General features: G+C 42.1%; 1 protein-coding gene and 1 long non-coding RNA gene across 3 annotated transcripts in view; one reads left to right on the forward strand and one right to left on the reverse strand.

Moving 5' to 3' along the window:
* CLYBL (citramalyl-CoA lyase) overlaps positions 1–27,334 on the forward strand; it is a 496,984-nt gene that overhangs the window by 365,974 nt on the left and 103,676 nt on the right. The gene's annotated exons all lie outside the window — the stretch shown is intronic.
* Positions 5,170–27,334, reverse strand: part of LOC149456757 (uncharacterized) — a 47,757-nt gene continuing 25,592 nt past the window's right edge. Inside the window, exon 3 of the long non-coding RNA XR_016313809.1 lies at positions 5,170–6,646. This is a non-coding gene — a long non-coding RNA (uncharacterized LOC149456757). The remainder of the gene's footprint in view (positions 6,647–27,334) is intronic.

The following is a 27,334-nucleotide window of genomic DNA, read 5'->3' on the forward strand; positions in this document are numbered from 1 at the left end:
CCACTAATGGGCGGGCATTGGCACAGGAGAAACAATCTCCACCACCCTTGTTCTTAGTTGTCCACCTAACCCATTCTATCCATTCATTTGTATCTCCATATCCTGTTTCAATACTGAGCTGTTCCTTGTAGGTAAAATTATTTTTTAATAGGTTTTTAAGCCTTGCATTAGGGAGTACCAGGGTTCATTGGGGCCTGTACTTCTGAGTTATTAGAGGTGACCTTGATCCTAAATTTGACTTTGGTGTTCTTACTTGCGGGTACAGCGACACTGAGGGCATAAGTCCCTGAATCTTTCCTTTTTGGCTTAACAAGGGTCAAACTTAGGGGATTGCATTTCTTTTGATTGGCACATTCAAGGGCGTTAAGTCTAAAATGACTTAGGGTTATTCTTTCTACAAGGTCTTTTAAGTTTTCAGGAACTATGGCATCTCTTGAGTAGTAACCATCCATAATATCTGTGGTCCACCAGACATCAGTCCAGTAGTAACATTTAGCGTTCCCACACATATAATTTTCATAATCACCTTTTGTATACATTAAAGGGATGTGATTACAGTCCATAACCTCACATACGGCAAATTTGACCATTGTAGTTACCCCCTCTTGGACCGTTAAAGTGTATATACCCTCATATCTCTTTTTATTCTACTGGTGGAATGTGTGTCTTGGGTAAGTGCAGATAAGCTTGGGGGGCTTTCATCATTTTTTGTTACCACAGATACCTTTCATGACACCTAGGTCATCTGGGTGGTAAATACAGTTAGTAATGGTCCATACTGGGAGGAATACAATCAGAGCCAGCAGGATCAGAAGACAAAATGCCTTCCCAGAAGTCTGTGGTGCAATAATCGTGGTCATCTTTTTCAGAGACTGTGACACCTGCTTCGCTCTCTTTGTCTTTGTCCTTGTCTTGCATCTTAGGTGTTTGGTTCACCTTCTTCACATGACTGGCGTGGACCCAGGACTGTGAATTTTCCACCAGGATAGCTGTTCTGGTCACCGCAATCACCTTTGTAGGAGGTCCGAAGGGATACTCTTGCTTCTTATTTTGGCTCAAATGCTGGACCACCACTGTGTCTCCGACCTGGGAAGAATGGGTTGGTTCCTGTGAAGAAAAAGGAAAGGTGCAAGCAACATTTCTCTCAACCTTGTCCAAGGTTTCAATAAGTTTTCTCACATATTCTTCGTGAATCAGATCTAGGTCCCTTCTTTCTACCAATAATGGTTGTCTGGCTCAGCTTCCCAAGGAGTTGGGAATGGCCTACCCATTAAGACTTCAAAAGGAGAGTAGCCTGTCTTCTTGGAGGGAGTCATTCTTACCTCTGCCAGGACTGCTGTAAGGACTTTCTTCCAATTCGCATATGTACCTGAGGTGGTTTTCCTTATTTTATCCTTGAGAGTCCTATTCATCCTTTCCACTATGCCTGCACTTTGAGGGTGATAAGGTATATGAAACGTCCAGTCAATCCTGAGTGTTCTCACCAGATCTTGGCAAACCCTGGCCATAAATGCAGGGCCATTGTCTGAGTTAATTTGGAGTGGGCATCCCCACCTAGGAATAATCTCTTGTGTGAGAATTTTTACTACTGTCTGGGCATCTTCTTTTGTGGTCACAAATGCCTCGGTCCATCGTGAAAATGTCCACGATTACCAAAAGATATTCCTGATTCTTACCTATCTTGGGCATGTGTGTGAAATCTACTTGTAGGTGAGTGAATGGTGTTGATAGGTAGGTCAAGTGCTCATGATTTGTGAGGGTTGTTTGGGTTATTTCTTATACATGTAATGCACCTAAAAACATATGCCTTTACAAGAGAGGGGAGCCCTGGGATGTAGAAGTCTTTGTCCAAAAGTTCACATGTAACCTGCCATCCCCTGTGGCCTACCCCATGATACTGAGAAATGAAAAGTGGTGCACTTGCTACTGGTATACATGGTTTCCCCTCTTTCAAGTAAAGTCCAGTTTGTGGGTCTTTGGTTACACCTACTGCATTCCACTGTTTGATGTCCTGTGTCATGGCATATGTCTGTAAATCCTGTAATGTCTGATCCAGGAGTGGTCTCTCTGGTGCAAGTAATGGCATCTGCGTGTTAGCAGCTTGAGAGGATGCTGCTTCTTTTGCTGCTCTATCTGCCAAAGCATTTCCTTTTGCTATGTCAGTTTGTTCATTTGTATGAGCTCTACAGTGTAAAATAGCAAGGGATCTTGGTAACTGTATAGCCTTCAATAAACCTGCAACAAGTGAAGAATGGGAAATGGACTTGCCATCCGCTGCTATGAATACCCTTCTTTCTCAGATTTTTCCGTGGTCGTGAACGACCCCAAACGCATATTTGGAATCTGTGTAGATGTTCACATCTTGACCTTCAAAAAGCTGGCATGTTCTTGTGAGGGCTATTAGTTCTGCAGCCTGAGCTGACTGGTATGGGATGGGTTTTGCTTTAAGGATTTTGTCTGGTAGCTGTACCACAGCATACCCAGCATGGTAAGTATTGTCATTTGGCCTTGAACAGGAACCATCCACAAATACATTTTGTGCATGTGGGAGAGCTACAGAAGACATATCCTGCCTGGGGGATGTATCTTGATGGATGAGATCCAAACAGTCATGTTTTGGAACAATCTCATCCTGTTCACCTTTTAGGCCCAATAAGGCATTCAAAATCGGGTCTGGGCCTGAATTTGGAGAGGATTATTTTATCCTTAATTTGGGATTGGACAAAAGTATGACCTCATAGCCATTCAACCTTTGGGCTGACATGTGCTGGGTGTAGATATTTTTTAACAGGATAGATACATTGTGTGTAGTGCGTAAAGTGGTATCATGTCCCAGAGTGAATGATGTAGCCATTTCCACCACCATTGCACAGGATGCTAGGGCTCTGAGACACGCAGGCATGCCTTGAACCTGTACTGGAACCATCTTTGATAAAAAAGCAACAGGGCGAAGTTTGTTTCCATGTTCCTGAGCTAGGACTCCCACCATTGTTTTACAGTTGTGCCTAGCAACTAAGTGAATCATCTTGCCATAGTCAGGTAGTCCAAGACCAGGAGCCATTACCATAGCATTTTTCGAATTCACAAAAGCATTACACATTTCTTCAGACCATTTTATACAATCTGGCATATCAGAACCTGTGGCTTGTCTCAGGAGATTATCATAGTAGGAACAGTCAGGTATCCATTGGCGGCAGTAACTAATCATGCCAAGAAAGGTGAACATGCCCTTCTTGGTCAATGGGTGGGGCAGACCCATGAGAGCCGCAGCTCTCTTTGTACTGACTTTCCTTTCTCCCTTTGTGAGGACAAAACCAAGATATTCAACAGTTTCCTGGCACCATTGTAACTTTTTCTTAGACTCTTTATGACCACATTCAAACAACCAGTTTATAAGATCTACACTGTCCTCCTGTCCGGCTACCTGGTTTGGGCCACAAAGGAAGAGGTCATCCATGTACTATAGCAGGACGGAACCATGGCGGGGAGTCCAGGGAGTGGCCTGGAGCACAATTGAGTAGACTACAGGTGAGTCTACATAGCCCTGGGGCATTCTACACCAGGTAAGTTTCTGGTTTTTGAAACAGAAAGCAAAGATAGGCCGTGTCTCCTTATCAACAGGGATGGAAAAAAATGCATTCGTCAGATCAATAACAGTAAAACATTCTGCATCGGATGGAATGGATGATAGGAGTGATGGCACATCTGGCACTATTGGGGCAATGGGGACCACCAGATCATTTATGGCTCTCAAATCTTGCACGAATCTGTAACTGCCATCCGTTTTTGTTTACGGGATTTATAGGAGTGTTGTAGGGGGAGATCACTTCCTCAAGGGTTCCTTCCCTAAGGAAGTGCTCCACCAAGGTTGCAATGCCCTCTTGCTTTTCTTTTGACAATGGATACTGTTTGTGATATACGGGTGTTGACCCTGGCTTCAGAGTGGCCCTATAGGGAGTACATGAAATAAGACCTACATCTAAAGAACTCTTAGCCCACACCTTGTCGTCTACTGCTCCTGGAAGTAGGGTGTGTGTATCATCTGTCATCATTGTCATGATGGGTTGTATTAGGTATCTTAGTGGATTGGGCTACAACTAGTAAATTAACTGGGCAGTTGGGAATGATTCTGAATGAATGATGCATCAGGATGATACCATGTACATGGTCAAAAATTAAAAGGGGAGGTGTTCTATAGGTATTGGTGAGTATCCCATTTATTCCCATTGAAGGTTTAGCATTCATTTTCTCTCCTTTGTAGTAGTCCTCACTAAGAGTACTAAAAGTCGCACCTGAATCGAGGAGAAAAGGAATCAACATCCCATTTACATGCAGCGATATAAGGGGTTGTTCCTTATCGGAGTGAGAGACAAGGGGGAATGCTGGGATACTATGTTCTGGGCAGCTTAATTTATTTTGTGACTGGTTCTGCCAGGTGACAGGGAATCTCACATTTGGTTGAGATGATTCCCCGTGCTGCTGGTTCTGGGTGGAAATCTGCTGAACCTGGCTCTTGGACTCATATGGACATTGACTTCTCCAATGATCCTCAGCTCCACAATTGAAGCCACCTGTGTTTCTTCCCTTATTGTTTCCTCCTCTCTTCCCCTAAAACGACCCCTGCCACTGCCTCGGTTATTAAAACCACCCTTTCCTTTATATTGTAGATTTCCTTGGGGCGGTGGACCTCCTTGGAAGTACCTTAGATTGTACGCCCCTTGAGGGTTAGAGACTGATGTGATTGTACAATATATATATGTAAAGCGCTGCGTAAATTGATGGTGCTATATAAGTACCGGTAATAAATAATAATAAATAAGTGGGCAGCGACTACCTTTGGCACGTCAAAACAACCAGCAGTGTCCTTCTCTGTTAATTTTTACTGAAATTTGTTTTACTGTCAACATTAAACCGGGTTTTAAATTGGACAAAAAGGTCTGAATCAACAAACTGTGCATATTATCTTGTAAGTCCTGCTTTCTGTGTCCAGCTGTCATTAAATCTTTTCCAGAAGTCTAATACAGTTTCCCCTGATTTCTGTTTGCAAGCTACAGCCATGGGGAGAGATGATCTGGTTTTAAATGCTCTTTCCATTTCTTTTGTGATTTCATCCCACATAGTTGTTCTCCCCCCCCCCCCCCTCAGTGTTTATTTTGTAATTTGTGGCAGTGACGCTACTGTCTTGTACCGCTGATATGGACTTAACATTATTCCATTTCCAAGAGGTGGTGTGCCCTACAATCCCATCAATGATAAGGCGCATGTCTTCCTGTGTGTAATTTCTTCCATTACATGCCTTTTTTAAATAGTTCACAGTAGCCAGTGAGGATACAGTGGGTTTAGGACAATGTTTAATGATTCTATTTATATCTTCAATCTCTATGGGTTTCTTAAGAAGACTGTCTCCTATCGTCATAAAGGGCAATTGTAATGTAGTAGGATCAACACCATAGCGGGCACCGTCTCGAGTATGGGAGGGACTCAGAATGTCACCTAACCCTGCGGCGCCAGCCAATCTGACTGTTGGGGACCCCGAACTGGAGGGTGCCTCAACGAGAGAGTCATCGGCTTCAGAAGCTGTTGTAACTCCAGCTCCACTTTCCGCTGCAGGAGGTAGTTGTAGTTGACTGGGGTTGGTGGACCCAGAGGTGCAGTAGCATTTTGAACGGCATGATGTCCGGCTAGGAAATCAATATCATCCTTTGTAAGACTAGGGTAGATTTTGTTGGGCTTTGGGACATAAGGGGGAGGTGATTTGGAATACGGCATAAGGGGATGTGTTGGTCTATCTATCTCTGACTAACACTCATGTAATTTTCGGACATCCTTATTATTAGGGTTCCCTTTTAATTTCTTCTGTTTCTTCTTATCTCTCTTATACCAATATGGGGCATATATAAGCTAATTTTCTCCTCCCTTCCTCATGTAGTTTATATCCTATCCAGGGTCACCCCATTACCAGGGAAATGCCTATCTCCTAGACAAAGACCCTTTTTTACCATATCCATATGAAAAGTGTCATTGTCTCCCTCCCGCGGAAAGGGGTCTACACTACCCATTATTTCTGTCCATCCTGCCAGGTTGTCCACCCAAGGGTCAATTAAATAATAATCTGTCCCACATATACGGGCTACATAATCCTTACACTTCTCATTACATTTGGGATCAGTATATCTTCCTTACTCTTACTGCTTCCCATTATGACAGTGGAGAGAAGCCGCCTTACCTTGCAGTTCCCCTTTTGTCCACACAACAAATTATCTTAGACTTCTACGCGACAGAGAGAAAAGCAAAGAGACTTTAGGACATAAACTGGTCAACCTGGACTGTCAATTTTAATTTCTTCCCAAAAGAAATTTTACTTCTGGTCTCTCCAAGAGACTCCGGCACTTCCCAAAAGTGCAAATCGCCTGGCCACTGGCGTCTTTATGACACGGGGTCAAAATTTTGTATTACGGGGACTGAAGTGTTATCAGAGCCTACGGCAAGTGAATATTTGGCAAAAAAAATTACAAAATCTACTTACCGCAGGGTGATTACTTCATCCTGGGATGAGCCCCCCCAGCTGAAAGTAAATTGGTCCTTCCTACGACCCCTGTCTGTCCCTGTTAGACCAGTTACCGCCCTCAGAGCTCCGGAGCCCTTCCTGAGAAACAAGAATGCACACACCAACACGAGGTAGTATCTCAGAATGAGCTGTCTTTATTGTCTACGCAACAGCTTATATGTAAATCTCAAACAATGCATAGAAATGTAAGAGCCAATCAGGTTGTACCACACGTACATCATGAAATTCAAGCGTGATGAAAGTTCACCAAAACCTCCTGTTTCTACATTATCTCTAGCTACAGTTTGTGTGACAGGATGCACCTAACCACAGGTTTGAGACACAGATGTTTTTCTTGATAAGTCTCTAGAAAAAGGGGAAGTTTCACATTACAGAGAGAAACGTAACTTAATCTTCACAGTATAAGAGAACAAAATGGATGCAGTACATAAAATGGCAGTGCATAAGCTAAATACTTATTCCTTCAGTAATGGCGGCGATCAGCAACTTATAGCAGGACTGCGGCGGGCATTCTGACACTGGAGGGAACTGACTTGCTGTCACTGACATCCCCAGTAACACCGATACAGTGATCAGTGTTAATAAAAAGCACTGGCACTATACTAATGGCACTGGGCAGGAAGGGGTTAACATGTTGGGTGTTGAAAGGGTTAACAGTGTGCTATGTGCTGTTTTACTAGGGGCTGTGTCTGTGTGCTTCACTGTAAGCACACTGCTTTGCATGGCTGTTCTGTGCACAGCCATACAATGCAGTGTGCAGGAGCTGACAGGAGAGAGGATTGTTTTGTTTACAAACAGTTCTCCCCCCGTCGGAGATGCTCAGCAATCACCAGGCGCCGACGCTCGGTAGGGTGCGTGCACGCCTCGCACGCACCCCCTACCCAGTGATGCAAAATCACATATATACATGAGTTTGCACACCCTGTAGCAGTACTACTGCTATGGGGTGGAGGGGAAGCGGTTAAAGCAAATCGTCTGCTTTCCAGAAAGATGCCCCTTAGACTCAGCTCCTCCTCTGAACACAATCAAGTGAAAAGAAACAATCCATAGTGCTTCAGCTTTGTTTAAAATAATTTTATTTATGACACTCAAAGTACAGTCCATGCACATTCTCATAGTGTTTATATTGCACCCTCCTATCAAAGCAAAGATAGAAAGAAACACTGCCAGTCATTGGCTCTGGCAAGCCGCATAGATACCGAACGTTTTGTATCTACTCCGTGCATGATGACGTCTTTCAAAGGCTTTGTGAGCCTTTTTTCAGAAAGAGAATACAGCTGTGACAGCGTATATATTTTATCACTACAAGTTTCTCTTAAAAAATGTAAGTCTCTAAACAAAGGCACAATGTGATTGGTTGATACCTGCTACATCACCTTTCCTTTCATCTTCATAAATGTCACTTTGACATTCAGGTAATGGTGTAAACAGAACCCCTGTTTTCATTATGCTTTTCAGATGTGATAGTTTTCCTTCTGAGAAAGCGCTTGACTCTAAGGCTAGGTTCACACTGTTACGGGTGTGTGAATCGTAGCTGTTTCCACACTGGCAACCACCCACAGCCAAAACGTTCTGCTCTTTAAAAACACATGGGGCTGACACTCATTCTTAATGGCACCCCTACACACCTAAAAACGCAGAGTGTTTGCAGTTAAGAACCGCAAAAGCACCATACAATTTCACAGCCACTGTTTTCAAAATGCTGCAGAAACCTTTTTCCTGCGTGAATCACAGGCACAGCAGCCTATTCAAATTAATGGGCTGCCGAGCCCACGCAAACGCAGCCTGCAAAGCCACAATAGTGTGAATCTAGCATAATGTGGGTACAGTATATCAGGGCTACAAGCTTCGTTTCTCATAAGGCTCCTCCATATCTGTGTGTTTAAAATTGTGTCCGTCCATAAACAGATGCTTATTATTGTATTGCATGTAGAGTGCATCCACACTTGCATGTGAGTTTTGGAATACACTAGGCACTGAATATCCACTTAAATGTAAACCGAATCATTGAATAACATGGTCTAGTTCTCATAGACAGTTATCATGAAGTGCACGGCTGAGGCCCTCAGGTGTTAATAAACCCTCTTCTTTATCATGAATGATGTCAATGCCCATACAGTTTTCTAATTCAAATTTTCTATCTAAGCCTTCAGAACACCTGAACAGCATATACTATAGTAGTTAAACTTGTAAGTGTTCTTAATGCCGTGAGAATAAATATATTCATACCAGGGGCGGACTGACAACTCATGGGGCCCCCGGGCAATAGGGGATCATGGGGCCCCTGTGTCCTCGCCCACACTTAAACCACACCCAAAAAAGCCTATGAAAGGTACCAGAGGCATCTCATGGGGCCCCCTACTGACTGACTTTCCAAAAAGGGGTCGTTTGGGGGGTTTGTTGCTATCCTGGCATTTCAGGGTCTCCGAAACTGTGGTAGGTATTCAGGGAGTATAATGAGTAAATAAAGCCCTTTAAAAGCCTGAAGGTGCTTATTGGATTTTGTGGTCCTGTACTTGGCTAGACTGCTAAAAAGTCTCTCATATGTGGTACCCCCATACTCAGGAGAAGTAGCAGAATGTATTTTGGGGAGTAATTGCACATATACCCATGGCATGTGTGAGCAATAAATCATTTAAGTGACAATTGTGTGGAAAAAAAAAATATTTTTTTTTTTGTCATTTGTCATTTTTTTTGTCATTTTCTAAAAACTTGTGGTAACAAAATAAATTCTTATATTGACTCAAAATGCCTCTAAGCAAATAGTTTGGGGTGTCTACTTTCCAAAAAGGGGTCGTTTTGGGGGGTGGGGGCATTTTATGCTCAGCATTAGAAGTTTATGCCACACATCATTCATTCTTCTAACCACCTGAAGACCAAGCCTTTGCTGACACTTTTTGTTCACATGAAAAGAATCAGTATGTTTTGGTAGGAAATTAATTTAAACCCCAAACATTATATTTTTTTTAAAGCAAACACCCTAGTGAATAAAATGGTGGGTGCTGAAATTACTTTGAACCCCCAAACATCATATATTTTTTTTAAAGCAGACACCCTGGTGAAAAAAATGCTGCAATTTTTTATGTCACATAGTACTCGCGCAGCGATTTTTCAAACGCAAATTCTTTGAAACAAATACACTTTTTTTACTTTTAATGCGCAAATACACAATATATTGCCCAATTATTTGGTAAAATATAAAAGATGATGGTATGTAGAGTAAATAGATACCAAACATGACATGCTTTAAAACTGCGCATGCCCTGTGCAATGGCGACAAACTGCATATATTTTTAATATCCATAGGCAACGCTTTAAAAGCCTTTACAAGCTACCATTTTAGATTTACAGGTCTAGTGCTAGAATTACTGCCAAGGGTCAACGTTTGCGCACGCAGGTGCATGGGGGGGGCGAGGGTGCTTTTTTTTTTATTATTATTTTTAGACTGTCTCTTTCATTTTTTTTTTTTTTTAGCACTTTTAATGCTATCACAGGGTATGCAAATATCCTATAACCTCAATGGGCATTGTCATATATTCTTTTTTGAGAAATCTGGGGTCTATTAGACTCTAGATATCTCTTCTTCCCTTACATTATCTAATCTCACCAAGATCGGTGTGATCAGATGCTTTCCCAATTTATAAATGGCACTATTTATATCCTGCAAAACTGAAATGAAGAAATGCTCATAGCTTCTGATTTCTTAGACTACAGAGATGATTGGCACCATTCTGGTCTCCAATGAGCTCTATGGTCAGCTGGCAGAAACTCCAGCTGCATGCTCAGGTTCCTCCAATGGCACGGGACTACCCGAGAAGGCCGTGAAAGGCAGCGGGGGAGGGGGCATTGTCTCCCGCTGCTTGTAAAAGCAATCCTGCAGCTAATTAGCCACTAGGATTGCTTCTACATGAAAGCCGATTGCCAGCTGAAAAAAACAATACCAGAATGATGCCTGCAGCTGTAGGTATCATCCTGGTATAACCATTCAAAGTCCAGTGATGTACCAGTACGTTGCTGGTCCTTGTTGGGTATATATGCTATGTTCTTTTTTTTTTTTTTTTTTTATGCAGCCTATGGGCTGAATGGAAAAAAAGAGAAGAAATCTCAGCCAGAAAAAGTGTGTGGTATGCCCACCATTAGAATATACTGCCCTGCATCCACCTGCTTCTAATGGTGGGCACACATTAGGTCACACGGTGCCACATGCGCCAATTCCAAGATTGTACAAATGTCTAAATAGTGGCACGCTTGAATTAAAATTGTCCTTGTATATTTGGTACCCCATATGGAAAAAGGATGATACCAAGTCCCAAACTATCTTGCCACTACTCCCCATGTAGTCTAGGTATCTGGGGGGCTCCATGTGACTTTTCCCTCGTAAATCTGAAACTTATATCTATATCCTGTTGCCCTCTCACAGGTCTTATACATCTTGGCCCCATATCTGGCACGCTTGCTGGGGAGAAATTGTTTGAATGCAAGGTGGCCAGAAAAATTAATGAGGGACTCATCAGCAGATTTTTTGCTGGGGAGTATAGACATATACACATTTTTGGTTAAGGGGATTTACAAGGGGCGGAATTTTGTAGAGCCGGTCAAATTCAGGGTCAACCCGAGGACAACAGAGTGTGTTGTCGTTGAAATGCATAAAACACATTATACTCTCATATCTATGCCTGGCCATGGCAGCAGAGAATATGGGCATATGATGAAACGCGTCTGTGGACCAATACAACCGCAATTCATTTTTTTTTAGTAATGCCCATGTTGAGGGTTAGGCCCAAAAAAATTTTTAATTCAGAAACCATAATGGGTTTCCATGTGAATGGTCTGTCAAGGTTTGAATTTGGTTGGTGGCGATAAATTGTTGGGCATATAAATTGCTTTGATCCACAATCAATGCAAACAGATCTTCCATGAAAAACAGCTCCAAAAAATCAAGAAGAGCAGTTAAATTTGCTGTTTCCACCTGAATTCTGGGTTGGCAAGTGCTGGGTTGGCAAAATTTACCGGCAAGTGCTAGCAGAGATCAGGCCTGATTCTGCGAACACTGCGGTTTTGTGTGCAATGTATCAAGTGGCAGTGACCTGCTGACACTGCAATTGCTGGGGGAGAAGGGGGGAGTAAGGGTAGGGGCTAAAGGCAGGTGCTGGCAGGTGCCAGGGCTGATTCCGCTAACACTGTGTTTTTGGGGATACTATAACCGTGAACACTGGTATAGTGCTGATCTGATCAAAGATATTGATCCGTTCAGACACTATACTAGCAATGGAGGTTTATTGTGTATGAGTGTGTTCGGGCAATCTGACACTATCTGGGAGGGACGTGAAAACCATGAGAGAGCAAATCACGTATATATACGTGATTTTGCGCACCCATGCTGCCCTGTAGCAGTGTTTCTGTTATAGGGTGGTCAGGAAGCAGTTAAAGCAGTGGTTTGCATTACCGTGCTGCATCACTTTAACTGGCAATTGCGCAGTCATGCAGCGCTGCAGCAAATGAAATGTACATCCTTATTTTCCCACCAATTGAGCTTTTTTTCTGTGGTATTTGATATTTCGGACTTTTTGCTACTAAACATGTCCAGTAAAAAAATTTAAAATTCAAATTTCGTCATAAATTTAGGCCAAAATGTATTCTGCGACATGTCTTTGCTAAAAAAAAAAAATCCCAATACGTGTAAATTAATTGGTTTACGTGAAGTTATAGTGTTTACAAATGGCGGTATAGATACTGGAATTTTTTTTTCATATATATATATATGCTAATATTGGCAGCAATCAGGAAATTTGTCATAAGACACTGAAAGTGATGACAGCGACGATTCTGCGACTGAGCTCAGTGATGTGCGAACTTGGTGCTCTATTTCAAATTTCAGTGTTTTTGGTTTGATTTACATTATTGAATTAAATGTATTATTATATTCTTATTTTTCATAATTATTTTATTATAATTTATGATTTCGTGTTTCAAACTTCTTTATCATTTCCAGAATGTTTACTTGTTTGGACAGATTTAAGTTAGTTATTTCTAAAAATTACAGGCCTACAATATAAAACAACAAATTTCCATGCAAAACAATGTACCGCTTTGACATTCAAAAATATTGACATAATCAGACTGCCAGGGAGGTTAACAGACAGATTGCACTGCAAACAGGAAGCCTTACAGTACTCAGAAACCCACTACAAAGATCTGATCTGCAGAAATTTGAGAGTGACAACCATCATTAATCTGTTAAAAGCTTATGTAAACCCAAAAATAAATGTTTCATGCAGCCATATATGCAAAAATTTCAAATTAGATTGAAAGTGTTGCCTCCCTAGAATTGTCCATTATAAAGTGTGATGCATTGGCGCAGTCTCCATGCCCCCAATGACATCACCTTTGATGAAATGCGTAGGACAGTGCAATGTCGTGACATCATCATGCTAGACCAGAAATGTGTCATCGTGTTCCTGAAATCAGGTTTTCTGAACAGCACTATTTTCTGACTTTCAATGTGAGTGGTTTTAATTTATTTTTTAATAAATCATTTGTGCATTTACACTATATGATTCCTGACCCTTCTTTTTCCTTTTGCTTGCTGTTTATCTACCAGATCGGTTGTGAATTACAAGGATAAGAGCTGCCAAGTTTCTTATCACAGCAAGTGCTCTTTGACCACTTTCATTTAAGGGTTAATTCCATTCTGGTAAGCCTGTAATTTGGCCACTGTGGATATGTGAAGGTGATGAGGAAAGCACAGTTGCAGATTGCACTTCTACAGTGTTGCACTCTCTCATGCAGTGGATTGTTATGAAAACTTTCACTATTTTTTCCACTTGATATACTGTATATGTTAGTGCATTTCACATTATTGAATTAATATATTTTTTTAGTGATCACTTGTTGCATGTTTTGATTAGTACTACATTTAAACTTATTTGTCCATATATTGCTGTTTACCAATCCATAAAGGCCAGTTCATACCCGGATTGTATGGGAACAGGAGTGCTTTTAACTGTACATTGGCACCTGTATGCAGATCTAAAGGGCATCACGTTCACCTGCAGTGCAGGAAACACACCATTCCTGCACTGTGTTCTGATGTGAACTGCTCCTCAATGTAGTGGATGCATTAGTTTTCTTCTTTTCTTGACTTATCTGTCTCTTGCAGACCCCTTCATATCAGTGTTCGGGAGGGGCAACAGAAGGCTAATCAGGCTGACAGGAAGAGAGAGCAGAATTCCTGTCTGGTCAAAGGCTGGGGGCAAGTCTTACTGCTTAAAGAGGAGATGCCATCTTACGAGATCTAACTTTTTAAATGAAAACCTTGTAGCAGAAGAGTAAAGTTATTACTTAGGATTAAATGATGCAAGTTTAATAGGAATCTGCCTCTTCCAGGAGTGTCAAATCCCTGTGTGCTGGTCCTAAGTGCTGCTGCACCTCCACCACCTTCTACTTGCCTATGATAGAGGCTTCAAACACAGTCGCAGGCTGAATCAAAGTGCAAAAACTTGCACACAGGACTGCCAGCACCTGCTTTTTCTAAATCAGCATTGACAGCTCCCAGTTACTGACAACTCAGAGAGAACTTTAGCCACTCTGACTTTGTTTATATTTACTCATCCTGTGACTATCAAGGGTTACAAGACTGAGCAAATGTAAACAAAGTCAGAGTGCATACATTTCACTTTCCCGAGATTCCCTCAGTAATGTGGTAAATGTGGGAACAAATTGTTTTAAAGAGCAACAATAGAATACTGTTCATATTAATTTTGCTCTACTGCTGCAGGACTTTAACACAGCTACCTTTTCATCTGTGTAATTGGATGTTTGCCTGGGGTTTAATATTTTCACAAATTACAGTACATTGTAATTGTCATTTAAATGTATTACAATTAACAATTCTCTGAATGCACTTCATATACAAAGGCAATGAGGATAATTAGTTAATTGAGTAAACCCTGTCTGTGTTCACTTCAAATACCCAATCAGGTTCTGAGGAAATTAAAGTGCATCCAAACCCAAAAACAATAATGGAATATATGACAGCTTTCCATTTATTAAGCTGGCCATAGATGGAGCAATTTTCTTTCCTGCAACTATGGGAATCCCTCCCGCAAAGCCATTGTGTTCTCCCAGTGGGGGGGGGGGGGGGGGGAAGGGGAGCCGGCCCCTCCAGGGAAACACAGTGATTACAGCTAGTGGTTATAATAGCTGCTAGCAATCATCACATGTAAAATCCGACAGGCTTATTGTACCTAAATTGACCGATCAACTTGGTTGGGTACATTCAGCCTGCCCACACATGGTTCAAATCTTGACCGGTCCCTGCTGAACTGGCCAAGATTCAGACCATCTATGGCCAGCTTTATATGTAATGAATGCATTCATTTGATTTTTTTTCAGGCTAAGAGTATTTTTAGCATAGAAAATACCTAATAACCTTGCCAAAAATACAGTATGTTTGTCCATTTCTGTGAGCTCAAAACACAGCTTTAACAATGTTATTTTATAAGCTATCTGTTCTATCAGTTACCATGTAATGGGGATGAACAATGGCTGACATGTTTGAAGTCTAACCTGTATGACAAGCTTGGCTCCTTTCCTTGATACAATGAAGAAGTGAGATGAGATACTAGTGATTGGTGAACCTGCTTGGGTTCGATTTGTAGGCATGTTCAGCAAACATGACCAAAAATCCAAAAACTGTGAACTTTAATGCAAACCCCATTGAAGTCAATGGAAGAAGAATCCTGAAAACCAATTCTCACCATTTTCAAAGCTAATAGGCAACGGATTGTCAAAAAAGGGCATAGGGAGCTGGGTACTGCCAGGGCACACATATACCAAAGCAAACAATGAAAAAAAATACTATTCAGCAGTTTTTAATAAGGCTTAACAAAATTAAAAATACACAGTGCCTTTTTAACTGCTCCACGCCCATAGGAGGTACCTGTATGTCCTTGGGTTTCAGCGGTTATACAGCGGTTATACTGGAACCATGGCTGAAGCTGCAGTCATAACCCTGGGATCTGTTTTTTTCAGCCATCGATACTGAAAAATGTAAAAGCAATCCAAGCAGAGATGAGCTAAATAGCCACTGGATTAGTTTTACATGTGGCCTTCTGCCACCTTCCCTGTCTTTCTCATTCCTCTTGGGAGCCCGGGACTGAAGCCAGTGGTTCTGCAGGCTTACCATAGTAATGACCGTGGAGCAGAACTTCCCTGATTATCTCTTATGTCCTGTCCTGACCTGTTAGGTTGTTCATCCCTGTGATAGTAATAAAGTTGATCAAAGCAAAAAAAAATTAAATTAAAAAGCCCTTGCCCTCTCCCTTGTGCTTGTGTGCAAAGATGAACACGCACTTGGATCCCGCACGTATATGTGAACGGTAATTGCACCACACATGTGAGGTATTGTTACAAACATCAGGGTGAGAGCAATAATTTTAGCACTGGAGCTCCCATGTAAATCTAAACTGGTAACCTGTAAAAGCTTTTAAAATGTCACCTATGGAGATTTTTAAGTACATTAAGTCCCTGACTTACAAACATTCGAATTGCGAACTTTCACAGATACGAATGGACCTTGCATTGCGAACATTCATAGATGCGAACAAATCGCGGAAGTAGCTCACATTTCTAACGCACGTTGTCACAGTTGTGCTGCTGTGTGCTTACTGTACAGTGCGATAGTGTACTGTACAGAGCCCAGGATGTCCGGAAGCAAGAGGAAAAGCAGTGGTGATGTGGAGGGGACTGCTAGGAAGTGCAAAACAAATAACCATGGTGCATAAGACTCACTTTATCGAACTTACAAACTAATCCGATTTATGAACGTTCTCCTGGAACGGAACTCGTTCGTAAGTCAGGGACTTACTGTACCATAATACGCCACCATTCCATGGGCATACACAATTTTAAACCAAGACATGTTGGATATCTATTTACTTGCACAACATCATATTTTATATTTTACCAAATAATTGGTTTTCTAATGTTTTTGTACATTAAAATATTGTGTGAAAATAAAAAATTGCAACACCCATTTTTTATTACCCAGGGCCTATGCTTTAAATATATATATATAAATAATGTTTGGGAGTTCTAGGTAAATTTCTAGGGGAAAAAAGCTAATTTTTACATTTATCTGAGAAGTATCAGAATTGGTTTGGGAATCAAGTGATTAAATAACGTGTGGGGAATGTCTTAACCACTTGCCCTCTAGCAGATTTACCCCTCTTAATGACCAGGCCTCTTTTTGCTTCTCGCTGCACTAATTCAACTGATAATTGCGTGGTCATGCAATGCTGTACCCAAACAAAATTTACATCCCTTTTTTCATACAAATAGAGCTTTCTTTTGGTGGTATTTGATCACTTGTATGCTTTTTATTTTTCACGCTATAAACAAAAAAAGACTGAAAATTTTGAAGAAAAACTATATTTTTTACTTTCAGCTATAAAAATATATAGTAAACTCAAAGTTAGGTATAAATTTAGGTTTAAATGTACTTTGCTACGTTTTTGGTAAAAAAAAATCCCAATAAGTGTATATTGATTGCTTTGTGTGAAAGTTATAGCGTCTACAAACTATGGTATATATACTGCAATTTACGCCATTTTTTTGCTATACAGTGCTGCACTAGTTTAACTGACAATTGTGCTGTCATGCAATACAGAACATAAATTAAATGTCTGTCCTTTTTTTCACACAAATAGAGCTTTCTTTTGTTGGTATTTGATCACCTGTGTGCTTTTTATTTTTGGCACTATAAACAAAAATTTTTGAGATAAAATTTTTTTTTAAAAAAACATTTTCTCATTTCTGACATAAAAAATATCTAAAAAAACTAAACTTTCGTTATAAATTTAGGCCAAAATGTATTTTGCTACATGTTTTTGGTTAAAAAAATCCCAATAAGTGTATATTTATTGCTTTGTGTGAAAGGTATAGCATCTACAAACTATGGTATAGATAATGGAATTTACACATCTTTTACTTTCTGACTGCCCATCACATTTCTTGAGGTGCTAATATACCAGGATAGTACAAACACCCCCAAATGACCCCTTTTCGGAAAGTAGACACCCTAAGCTATCTGCTGAGAGGCATATTGAATCCATTGAAGATTTATTTTTTTTTCCACAAGTTTCTGGAAAATGACAAAAACTTTTTTTTACACAAAGTTGTTATTTAAATTATATATTTCTCGCACAAGCCATGGGCATATGCGGAATTACACCCCAAAATACATTCTGCTACTTCTACCAAGTATGGGGATACCACAGGTGTGAGACTTTTTGGGAGCCTAGCCACATACAGGAGCCTGAAATCCAATGACCACTTTGAAAGCCTGAAGGTGTGTAACGTCCTCATTTCACTTCCTCACTACCTATCACAGTTTCGAAGGCCCTGAAATGCCAGGATAGCACCAAACCCCCAAAAATGACCCCTTTTTGTAAAGTAGACACCCCAAGGAATTTAAAAAGAGGCATGGTGAGTATTTTGCAGATCTCATTTTTTCTCACAAGGTTTTGAAATATAAAAAAAGAAAAGAGAAAATATGTTTTTGTATTTTTTCTTTAAATTTCAAAAACTTGTGCCAACAAACGAGAGCTGCAAACCCTGCACAATACTTCTTATCAAATTCCGTGGGGTGTCTACTTTCCAAAAAGTGGTCATTTGGGAGGGGTTTGGTGCTATCCTGGCATTTCAGGGCCTCCGAAACTGTGATAGGTAGTCAGGAAAAGTAATGAGGAAATAAAGCCCTTTCAAAGCCTAATGGTGCTTATTGGATTTTGGAGTCCTGTACTTGGCTAGACTGCCAAAATGTCTCTCACATGTGGCACCACCATACTCGGGAGAAGTAGCAGAATGTATTTTGTGGAGTAATTCCACATATACCCATGGCATGTGTGAGCAATAAATCATTTAAGTGACAATTTTGTGTAATAAAAAAAAAATGTGTTTGTCATTTTCCAAAAACTTGTGGTAAAAAAATAAATTCTTCTATTGATTCAACATGTCTCTCAGCAAATAGATTGGGGTGTCTACTTTCCAAAAAGGGGTCATTTTGGGGGGTGGGGGCATTTTATGCTCAGCATTAGAAGTTTATGCCACACATCATTCATTCTTCTAACCACCTGAAGGCCAAGCCTTTTCTGACACTTTTTTGTTCACATGAAAAAAATCAGTATTTTTTGGTAGGAAATTAATTTAAACCCCAAACATTATATTTTTTTTAAAGCAAACACCCTAGTGAATAAAATGGTGGGGCTGCAATTTTTTATGTCACATACTACTCGTGCAGCGATTTTTCAAACACAATTCTTAAAATAAGAATACACTTTTTTTTACTTTTAATGCACAAAATCACAATATATTGGCCAATTATTTGGTAAACTATAAAAGATGATGGTATGCTGAGTAAATATATACCAAACATGACATGCTTTTAAACTGCGGATGCCCCGACAAACTGCATACGTTTTTAATATGCATAGTCAACGTTTTAAAAGCCTTTACAAGCTACCATTTTAGATTTACAGAGGAGGTCTAGTGTTAAAATTACTGCCCTTGATCTGATGTTCGTGGCGATACCTCACATGCATGGTGTAACTGCTGTTTCCATACTGGCACAGGGTCAATGCTCACGAACGCAGATGCGCACGTGCATGGGAGGGCGAGGGTACTTTTTTTTTTTTGTTATTTTGATTTTTTTAATTATTTTTGCATTGTCTCCCGCTGCTTGTAAAAGCAATCCTGCAGCTAATTAACCACTAGGATTGCTTTTACATGAAAGCTGATCGCCGGCTGAAAAAAACGATACCAGGATGATTCCTGCAGCTGTAGGCATCATCCTGGTATAACCATTCATAGTCCAGTGATGTACCAGTACGTCACTGGTCCTTGTTTGGTATACAGTATTACCTCGGTTTACAAATTTAATTTGTTCTGCAGGACATTTCGTATGGCGAAAAAGTTGTAAACCGAAACACTGTTTCCCATAGGATTGCATTGAAAACCAAGTAATCCGTTTTGAAGTTCAGAAAAACAGTAAATGCTACTAAAATACCGTATGAGTTTTTTTTATTAACTCATGTGGTATTTTAGTAGTGACAACCATGTGTTAATGTTTCATCTGTCAGCGGGGTTCCCCACTGACAGCTGAATGTAAAAGAATTGCTGGCAATTAAAACAGCTGTAAGGTGCCAATTTTTAAATGTAATTACCGTTGTTTGTTTGTTTTTTTCTTTGCTATACAGTAGTTCTGAAAATCAGCTGTCACTTTCCCCCTCCAGCTAAATGAGTTTCTTTTAGTTTATTTTCCCAAGTTAAAAGAAACAATGTTTCCTTTCAGTTTCTTAAAAGATACAAAGTATCCTTTAGCTCCAGGGAAAGTGACAGCTAATATTGTGAGCTATAGTGAAGAAAAAAAAAAGACGGCAATTGCATTTAAAAATCAGCACTGACATACACTTCTTATTGTGAAAACAATTTGTAAACTGAGGCATTATTGTCAATGGATTTTCATTTGTAAACCGAAAATTACGTTAACAGAGGCATTCGTAAACCGAGGTATTACTATATATGCTATGTTCTTTTTTTTTTTTTTTTTTTTTTTTTTTTTTTTTTATGCAGCCTGTGGACTGAGTGAAAAAAAGAAAATCTCTGCCAGAAAAAGTGTGTGGTATGCCCACCATTAGAATATACCGCCCTGCATCCACCCACTTCTAATGGTGGGCACACAGGTCACACGGTGCCACATGCGCCAGTTCCAAGACTTTACAAATATCTAAATAGTGGCATGCTTGAATACAAATTGTCCATGTATAAATGGTTCCCCATATGGAAAAAGGTTGACACCAAAAGGTGACTTTTCCCTCGTAAACCGGAAACTTATAAGTATAGCCTGTTATCCTCTCACAGGTCTTCTACATCTTGACCCCATATCTGGCACGCTTGCTGGGGAGAAATTGTTTGAATGCAAGGTGGCCAGAAAAATAATGAGGGACTCATCAATTCATTTTTGCTGGGGAGTACAGACATCTGCAAATTTTTGGTTAAGGTGATTTGTGAGGGGCTGAATTTTGTGGAGCCAGTCAAATTCAGGGTCACCCCGAGGACGACAGAGTGTATTGTCATTGAAATGCATAAAAAACACATTATACTCTCATATCTATGCCTGGCCATGGCAGCAGAGAACACGGGCATATGATAAATTGGGTCTGTGGACCAATACAACCGCAATTAATTTTTTTTAGTAATGCCCATGATGAGGGTTAGGCCCCAAAAAAAAATTAAATTCGGAAACCGTAATGAGTATTCATGCGAATGGTCTGGCAAGGTTTGAATTTGGTTTGGCGGCGATAAATTGTTGTGCATATAAATTGCTTTCATCCACAATCAATGCATACAGATCTTCTGTGAAAAACAGCTCCAAAAAATCAAGTGGAGTAGTTATATTTGCTATTTCCACCTGCATTCCAGTTTGGGCAGTAAATGGGGGAAGTACGGGTGCTGCAGAATTTGTGGGCTGCCAATCGGGATTTGCAAGCACATCCGGAAGGATACTTGGGGCTCTACAGGCCTGTGTGCAAATTCTTGGTGGTTGCGGGACAATACTTGTGCTCGCCACCGCACCAGCTTCTACTGCACTTATGGGACTCACCACGTCGCCCAGTCATACTGCAGTGCTGGTATTATTATTAATATTATTATTATAATACAGGATTTATACAGCGCCAACAGTTTGGTCAGCGCTTTACAATATAACTGGAGACAATACAGCAACAATACAGTTCAATACAAGAGGGTTATGTGGACCCTGCCCCTTGAAGCTTACAATCTAAGAGGTATGTGAAAGACCAGGATGTACTAGGCCACTAGTACTCACCAGTTCACCAAAAGTTAGCATGGCACTAGTACTGGCACTCTGCTGCATATGAGAGTCATCAAAATTTATCGGCAAGTGCTAACAGAGATCAGGCCTGATTCTGCGAGCACTGTTTTTTTGTGTGCAATGTATTGAGTGACAGTGACATACTGACACTGCACTTACTAGGGGAGAAGGGGGGGTAAGCCTAGGGGCTAAACACAGGTGCTGGCAGGTGCCACAGCTGATCCTGCTAACTCTTTTGGGGACGCTGTACTAATGTGAACGCTGGTATAGTGCTGATCTGATCAAAGATATTGATCTGTTCCGACACTATACTAGCAATGGAGGTTTATTCTGTATGAGCGTCTTCCTGGCAATTGAGGGGCTAAATGTGATGACTGGTGTACTGACGGGCAATCTGATGCTATCTGGGAGGGGAGTGAAAACCACGGGAGTGCGAATCACGTATTTATATGTGATTTTGCGCACCTGTGCCGCCCTGTAGCAGTATTTCTGCTATAGGGCGGTCAGGAAGCAGTTACATAAGCGGTTCGTGTTATGGCGCTGCTTCACTTTAACTGACAATTGCGCGGTCATGCGATGCTGCACCAAAATTAAATTTACATCCTTTTTTTCCCATGAATTGGGCTTTCTTTGGTGGTATTTAATCGCCTGTGCGTTTATTTTTTGCGCTATAAAAAAAAAGGCCGACAATTTGGAGAAAGAAAACAATATTTTGGACTTTTTGCTAGAAAACATGTCCAGTAAAAAAATTTTAAAATCAAATTTAATCATAAATGTATGCCAAAATGTATTCTGTGACATGTCTTTGCTAAAAAAAAAATGTAAATTAATTGGTTTGCGTGAAAGTAATAGCGTTTACAAATGGCGGTATACATACTGGATTTCTTTTGTATACGAATAATAGCGTCGATCAAAGACTTATGGCTGCAATCAGTGACTTATGGCGGGACTGCGGGACTGTGGCGAACATTCTGACACTGGGGGGGAACTGACTTGGGGTCACTGACATCCCCAGTGACACCAATACAGTGATCAGTGCAAAAAAAAGCACTGACACTGTACTAATGGCACTGGGGAGTAAGGGGTTAACATTTTTAGGCAATCAAAGGGTTAACTGTGTGAGGGGAGTGTTTTACTAGGGGTCGGGGGGGTGTGCTTCACTGTTACACACTGTCCCGGAAAGCTAAGCTCTGCTCTCCAGAACAGTGTGCTGGAAACTGACAGGGAGGAGAGGTGCATTGAAAACAATGCAGCTGTGCTCCGTGTCAGTGTTTGCCGGCAATCGCCGGGAACAGGAGGGTAATCACCCGCCGAGACCCGGTGATTGACACCCACGATCGGCGCCGCAGGCAGGGCGGTCATGCGCCTCGCGCGTGCCCCCTATCATGTAAACAGGGTGATGTTTATAAACGTGTTCCTGCCTACAGTGGCCGCTTTGCGGCAGTAAATGTACTGTGAGCTGTCCCCTAGTGGTTAAACCCTCCTGTAAAGTGGCAATAAATTGATAAAAAATACAATTCAGCAGAGAGAAGCTATTTTAATAAGACTTAAAAGGCTTATTTAAATATACACAATTCTTTTAATTAGATTTCTTGGGGGATGCTTTAAACTTGCACATTAAGTGGCGCACCTGCACAATGTACTAAAAAAAGTGACAATTACAAAGAAAAAAATATTTTTAATTTGCTGCTAAATTACATTTTCCAGCCACTATGTTTTGTTTGTAAAACTGGCAGGAATTCTGGTATGGACTGTAAGGAGGGTCCCCTACATAAAAGGGTCTGGTATGGACTATAAGAAAGGACCCCTACATAAAAGAAAAATTATGTGGGGTTCCCTCTAAAATGCCATTTCAAACCTTTAGGGTCAGATAAGGGCATGTGTTATGGATTTTGGGGGCCTCCGCATTTTATTTCCTTTGTATGGAGTATGCATTTTGTGGGGGACCCCATGTTTTGTTTTTTTGGGTTTTTTTTAGAAAAATATTTCTTATGGGGCACCATAGGATAACACTAAATAACTATGCTGCTGCCAGCATCCTAGCAACCAATGACATCATCAGTTACTAGGACACAAACAAATGGCCCACACAGCTTCCTTGGTTGCTAAGATTCAGGCAGCTACAGATGCACGGCCCTAAGTAGGAACCTGTCATATTTAGTCGAGGAAGTAATACCCCCACTAATTGTATGACTTCCTGTAGCAACTGGTTGTTCATTTCAGCAGGTGGGTGAACAGGCTAGTTTATCCATATCCATGTTGGCATACAAACAGCAAGTTTGAACCCAATCCCTAGCAGACACAAAAGGACAAGAAGAGTCTTTTTTACAGCAGGTGAAAATAAAAAGGAAAACGCATGAAAAACTAGTGCGGTCACCACATTTAAGGTTTGGTTACCTGCAATATATATATTTTTTATGTTTAAGTTATGCTTTAAGGGAATTTTGTATACTTTTTTCATATTTCCTTAGTTGTTTTGTTTAGGGCAAAAACATTAAAATGTAAAAAAAGTTTATTTCCTAGTCATACAGTACAGGACATAGGATTTGTAGTCATTCACACTGGACTATATGCAGCTACCTTCTGGTGACTGACCACTGGCAAAATGAGAAGGTTGCAGGGACATCCCCAATATTCCCCTCCAACTCACACCTAGCCTTTGTTTTTTGCTAGTGTCCTTAGATGATGAACCCCTTCTGTATTGAAAGAAGCATACCTTCCTCCTATGGAGGGTTTTCTCTCCATGATGATGAGTCTTCTACAAGGGTGATTCTCCTGTCAAGATTCCTGTGGCACCAGAAGTATTGTAGCCCCTTCCTCATCTTCTGGACTGGTTGACTACTCAGCAGAGCCTTAGGGGAGCACATCCGGACCCCACTGGATTGTAGAAGCAGCTTGTAATATTGCTGACATGCACTGGATCCTGCTGTGGGCACTACCCTTGGCATTCAGTGCAATGCATGGAGTTAACTTCAGGGTGCTTTAAAGGTGCCTGCAGCAGAGCCCTGTCCATGAAGACACCTTGTAAGGGATCGCCCGGCGGTACCACTAGCACTCCACTGAATAGACATCCCCAGCGCACGGAATCTAAGTCCCAGAGTGCTTGTTCACCAGGGCCCCTGATGGTGGGGATGGACTTGGAGCACCCCGAGACCAGGTCTTGGCTACTGGGTACATCCGTCAGTGGTAATGGTATGCGCCGAGGGCTCCCACGGAAAAGAGTCTGATATGAGGAGGTCTGAAGACCCCACTGCGAGGGATGGATGGATGAGTAAGGTCAGACAGGCCGGGTCGGTAACAGAGAGGACGGTATGGTACAAGGCAGTGGGCAGAGAATAGTCAGGTTACACGCCAGGTCAGCAACAGCAGGTCAGATCCAATAGGGGGCATCCAGGAGAGAGGTCAGGCAAAGCAAGGGTCAGGACAGGAGAATATAGCAAGGTCAGGTACAATCTGGGTCAAAAACTTACAGGGCACAGGTTCGCAGGATACAGGATGCAGGTAAGACCAGAAGGCACTGAATGACAGCTCAGGGCCATTTAAATATCCCGCCCTGCGGCCACGGCTTCTTCTGCGCATGCGCAAACTCGAACGCCGCGGCCGGCCCAGACCTAGTGCCCGTGTCCCTGCACAGGGCGGCGCACTGCACCTGCGCCGGGACCATCGCTGCGGGGATCGTGGAGATCCCTGACATTGCCCCCCCCCTACGGGCAACCTCCGGATGCCCACCCGATCTCTCCACCACGGGTGATCGCGAAAAAACCTCCGGACAAGTCTGGGTGCATGGACATTATGGGCTGGTTCCCAAGAATTGTCCTCAGGGCCATAGCCCTTCCATTTGATTAGGAATTGGGTCTGGCCCCCCCTCCTTCGGCACTTCAGGATTGTTTCTACCTCAAATTCTTCTTCTCCTTCGACCGTTATGGCCTCCGGAGGTCTAGATTCTTGTTCAGGGAAGGCATCTGGGATCACTGGTTTCAGCAGGGACACATGGAAGACTGGGTGGATCTTGAGTGTGTCAGGGAGGACAAGTTCGTAAGCCACCTCGTTGACCATCCGCTTAATGCAAAAGGGGCCTATAAATTTAGGTCCCAATTTCTTTGAAGGGCAAAGCATCTTTAAACTGGATGTCGCTAACCAAACCTTCTCCCCAGGCCGCAACACCAGATCTCCCCTCCGTTTCCTGTTGAATGCCTTCTTGTAGTCCTCTTGGGCCCGACTGATGGCCTCTTGAAGTTTTTTGTTGTTTGCGGAAAAAAACGTTACTACATCTTGTGTTGCTGGAACTGGGCATTCCGAGACCAAATCCGGGAGGAAGACGGGGTGAAACCCATAATTGGAAAAAACCGGGGACTGCCCCGTTGCTGAATGGCAAGCGTTGTTGTACGCGAATTCCGCCAGGGGTAGAAGTGGTATCCAGTCATCTTGAGCAAAAGATGTGTAGCATCGCAAGTATTGCTCCAGGGTCTGATTGGTCCTTTCGGTCTGTCCGTTAGTCTGAGGGTGGAACGCAGAGGAAAGGGACAATTTGATGTCCAGGACTTTGCATAATGCCCTCCAAAATCTTGACGTAAACTGGACCCCTCGGTCCGAGACAATGTCTTCGGGGACCCATGCAGTCTTACAACCTCACGAATGAATACTCGCGAAGTCTCGGCTGCCGAGGGAGTTTTCTTCAATGGAATGAAGTGGGCCATTTTGGATAAGCGGTCCACGACCACAAGGATTGCCGTGTGGTCTAGCGATGGTGGAAGCTCGACTATAAAATCTAGCGAGATTCTTTGCCAAGGTCGTTCAGGAATCGGTAAAGGCCGCAGCAGACCCCAAACTTTGTTCCTTGATGGCTTGTTCTTCTGGCAGGTGATACAGGATCTTACATAGCCCTTACAATCTTTAGCCATGTCCGGCCACCAGAAGGAGCATCGGAGAAGCTCTAGGGTCTTTTCTGGGCCAAAGTGCCCCGCCATCGGGTGGTCATGGCAATGTCCCAAGACCAGGGTTCGGGCTTCCTCCAGCACCACGGTTGTGGACGCCTCCATTATCTTGGAACGAAGGTCCGACTGAAGCGCCAAGAAGTTACCCGAGGACAGCATAGTGTCGGGCACTGGGATCTCCTTGGCGTCCTCGTACATGCGTGATAACGCATCTGGCTTTGTATTTTTTGATCCATGCCTGTACGTGATGTGGAAATTAAATCTCGAAAAGAATAATGCCCATCTCGCCTGTCGTGGGCGTAAACGCTTGGTGGTCCTCAGGTATTCCAGATTTTTGTGATCTGTAAATATCAAGATGGGGTGCACGGCACCTTCCAGCAGGTACCTCCATTCCTCTAACCCCGTTTTGATCGCCAGTAGTTCTAGATCACCGATATCGTAGTTTTTCTCCGCGGGGGTAAGCTTCCGTGAGAAAAATGCTACAGGATGGAGCAATTCCTTGGTGCCTTTCCGCTGGGAAAGAATGGAACCTACTGCATTCTCCGATGCATCTACCTCTAAGATGTAGGGTAGGGCGCCGTCTGGGTGACCCAAAATGGGTGCGGAGGTGAACAGCTTCTTCAAGGCTTCAAAAGCTTCCTGAGCCTCTGGTGTCCATCTGAACCGAGTTCCAAGCTTGGTTAGCTGAGTAATGGGGGAGACCAGACCCGAGAAGTTCTTGATGAACTTCCGGTAAAAGTTTGCAAACCCGATAAATCGTTGGACGCCTTTCCTGTCCGGGGGTTCAGGCCAATCCAGAATTACAGCGACCTTCTGAGGGTCCATCGCGACCCCCGCGGTGGAGATAATCAGGCCCAGGAAAGTAATGCTGGATTGTTCGAAGCAACATTTATCTGCCTTGGCGTACAACCCATGCTGCCGCAATCGCCCCAATACCCT

Source organism: Staurois parvus, unplaced genomic scaffold (genome assembly GCF_062004578.1).
Source record: "Staurois parvus isolate SC_StPar_1 unplaced genomic scaffold, SC_StPar_1.0 ptg000349l, whole genome shotgun sequence".
Lineage (NCBI taxonomy): Eukaryota > Metazoa > Chordata > Amphibia > Anura > Ranidae > Staurois > Staurois parvus.